At 45.4% G+C, this 3,542-nt stretch overlaps 1 pseudogene; it reads left to right on the top strand.

Moving 5' to 3' along the window:
• Positions 1–220: 220 nt before the first annotated feature.
• Positions 221–2,636, top strand: LOC104825350 (annotated as a pseudogene).
• Positions 2,637–3,542: the final 906 nt, after the last annotated feature.

Here is a 3,542-nt window from a genome sequence, read left to right as displayed (position 1 = left end):
TTTAAAGAAATTTAATGAGGACAACCAATTTGGGAAGTTTGCGGAGATGCTAAAGAAGATGGAGATTACGATGCCTTTCCATGAAGTAATTCTCCAGATGCCCTCATACGGGAAGTTCCTCAAAGATATTTTGACTAAGAAGCGGGTAGTTGAGAAGGAGACTGTAGCATTGAGCGCCGAGATTAGTGCAGCCATCACTAAGCAGGAATTGCCCTCGAAGATGTCTGATCCGGGAAGTTTCTCTGTTCCATGCAAGTTGGAGAATATTGAGATTGATAGAGCATTATGCGACCTTGGAACTAGCGTGAGTTTAATGCCCTTGTCATTCTATAAGAAGTTGAATATTGGTGAGCTAAAACCTACAAGAATGACGCTACAATTAGCGAATCGATCGGCAAGTATCCAGCGGGAATACTAGAGGATGTATCTTTGAAGATTTGTGGGTTCTATGTGTCGGTTGATTTCGTTGTGCTTAACATTGATGAAGATTCCAAGAACCCAATCATTTTAGCCCGACCATTCTTGAGTACTGCGGATGCGGTGGTGCACATCCGAGCGGGGAGATTAATCATGAAGATTGGTGATGAGACCATAGAGTTCACTCTCGATCAAAATTTGAAGCAACCCTCCACCGATGATTCAATTTGTTTTGTTGATATTTTGGAAGCAATGGCCGGAGAGGTAATGGAAGAATTCCGCGAAGTTGACCCCCTAGAGGTATCACTTATGGCTGCAGAAACAAGCTTATATAGCAATTGGGAAGAGATCGAGGAGATACGCCGAGCCTTGGATGATCGGGAAGAGGAAAAAGAGAACTCTGCAGTTTTTCTGGCAGCCCGCCCAGAATTTCGGGCGGACCGCCCGATTTCATCTGAGGATATTGGAATTCAGGGAAAAACGAGCAACAGCTTATTTTTTCGGGCGGACCGCTCATATTCTCTGAGCAAAATCGACTCATCTTCACAGGCAGCGAGCACCCGCCTTGAAATTCAGGCGATCCGCTCGAAAGTTCTGAGACATTTGGATCCTGCATTTGAGGAAACGAGCGACCGCTCGCTAAACCAGGTGGCCCGCCCAAAATGTCTGAGCAAAATCGACTCAGAATCTGAAGAATTGAGCGACCGCTCGCTAAACCAGGCGGCCCGTCCAAAATGTATGAGCAAAATCGACTCTGAATCTGAAGAATCGAGCGACCGCTAGCTAAACCAGGCAGCCCGTCCAAAATGTCCGAGTAAAATCGACTCTCCTCCAGTAGAAACGGGACCCGCCCATTTTTGTCCGGAATGCAAAATTCATGCCCCGAAGCCATCTTTTCGACTACTCAAGCCTTCCTTGACGCATCCAAAACCCCGAGAGGAGATACACACGCTGTTCCCAAACATGCCCCACAGGTGGAATTAAAACCTCTACCTCAAGGGCTAAGGTATGTCTTTCTCGGCGCAAATTCTACTTACCCCGTTATCATTAACGATGCATTAGACGAAGGTCAAGTAGAAAAGCTCATCATCTTGCTTAGGCAATATAGGGGAGTCCTAGGTTATACTCTAGGAGACATCAAGGGTCTTAGCCCCTCTCTTTGCATGCATCACATACATTTAGAGGATGATACCAAATCGTCAATCGAACATCAACGTAGGCTAAACCCGAACATGAAAGAAGTAGTCAAGAAAGAGGTCTTAAAATTGTTAGATGCAGGTATTATTTACCCGATTTTGGATAGCTCTTGGATTAGTCCAGTGCAAGTCGTGCCTGAAAAGGGAGGAATCACAGTTGTTCCTAATGAAAACAATGAACTCATACCGACTAGAACTATTACGGGATGGAGAATGTGCATTGATTACCGAAAACTCAACACAAACACCCGTAAGGATCACTTTCCCCTTCCATTCATTGATCAAATGTTAGAGAGGCTTGCACTGCATTCTTATTTTTGTTTTCTCGATGGTTACTCCGGTTTCTTCCAAATTCCTATCCATCCGAGTGACCAAGAAAAAAAAACATTCACATGCCCTTACGACACTTTCGCATATAGACACATGCCATTTGGATTATGCAATGCCCCCGCAACTTTTCAAAGATGCATGATGACTATTTTCTCCGATGTCATTGAAGATATTATGGAGGTGTTCATGGACGATTAGGATTTGAATTATTTGAATCCATGTTTGCTTTGATACTATGCATGAATTGATTTTGAATCTAGAGTAGATTTTGTGTTCTTTGTTGCATAGTGTGTAAGAGGTTTCTGTTCTGAGTTCACAGGCGAAAATCGGATTGAATTCGGATCTGAATCGTGGCCGAAACGACGAAAAACGTGATCTGATGGCGTTTATTCGCCTAGACCGAACGGTCTGGTCCTCCATAGACCCTCCTTTAATGCGTGTTTAACCAATCTCCATCGAGTGTTAGACAGGTGTCTCAAGGCGAATCTGGTTTTGAATTGGGAGAAATGCCACTTCATGGTGCGATAGGGCATTGTACTTGGTCATCGAATTTCGGACAAGGGAATAGAAGTGGATAGAGCGAAAGTGGAAGTGATTGAGAAGCTACCGCCACCGACCAATGTTAAAGGGATCCGAAGCATCTTGGGTCACGCCAGGTTTTATAGGAGATTTATCAAAGACTTCTCGAAGATAGCGAGACCTTTGACTGCGCTTTTGGGCAAGGATATCCCATTTGAGTTTAATGAGGAATGCCACAAAGCATTTGAAGTTTTGAAGAAGGCGCTAGTATCACCCCCGATTATCCAACCCCCGGATTGGAGTATTCCTTTTGAGTTGATGTGTGATGCTAGTGATTTTGCGGTCAGAGCCGTATGTTGGATAATCTACGGGTTCTTAGCATGCGATCATATCGATCTAGGGTTTGGTTTACTAGGTTTCATGCAGCGGAAGAAAAATCTAAACCTAGTCAAACGTCACACGCAACCAAACTCGCAAAATCCGAAAGATCGTATATATCACCGAGGGAATCGTTACTTACCTCGTTCTCGATGAGACTTGAAGTTTATTTCGATCCGGGGCCTGTTCTAAATCACCAAGAGCTGAAAGTACAGCTCCTCTACACGTATCCACACCGACAGGAAGGATTCCAAACGATTTGGAACGAATCTGCTAGGATTAGTGAAGAAAAGGGTAACTCAAGAGACGAGATCCAATCCCGGGACAATAGAAATCGAAGAGAACAGCTTCTCTAGGGTTCTAGGATGTTTCTCTGAGTTTTTAGGTCGGCTCTCTTTAAGTTTGGACGAAATCCCAAACTTAAATAATATTAGAAAACCCTAAAACGAATTTTTGGAAATTTTCCGGATCCGGGTCCGCCGGACCAGGAGCTTGGTCCGGCGGACCAAGCTTAGTCCGAGGCCCACGGACCGGCTGACCTGAAGGCTTGGTCCGGCGGACCACGTGTGGTCAGCTCCGGACCAAGACCCTTCTTGGTCAGCTCGGTCCGACTTTCCATATCTCGGTCCGCCTGTCCCAGAGCCTGGTCAGCGGCTGACCAACTCTTGGTCAGCCGGACCAGACCTGGACAGATGACCGCGG

This window comes from Tarenaya hassleriana, unplaced genomic scaffold, assembly GCF_000463585.1.
Source record: "Tarenaya hassleriana unplaced genomic scaffold, ASM46358v1 Cleome440, whole genome shotgun sequence".
NCBI lineage: Eukaryota > Viridiplantae > Streptophyta > Magnoliopsida > Brassicales > Cleomaceae > Tarenaya > Tarenaya hassleriana.
The sequence above is the reverse complement of the archived record's forward strand: the minus strand, read 5'-3'. Positions and strand labels throughout refer to the sequence as shown.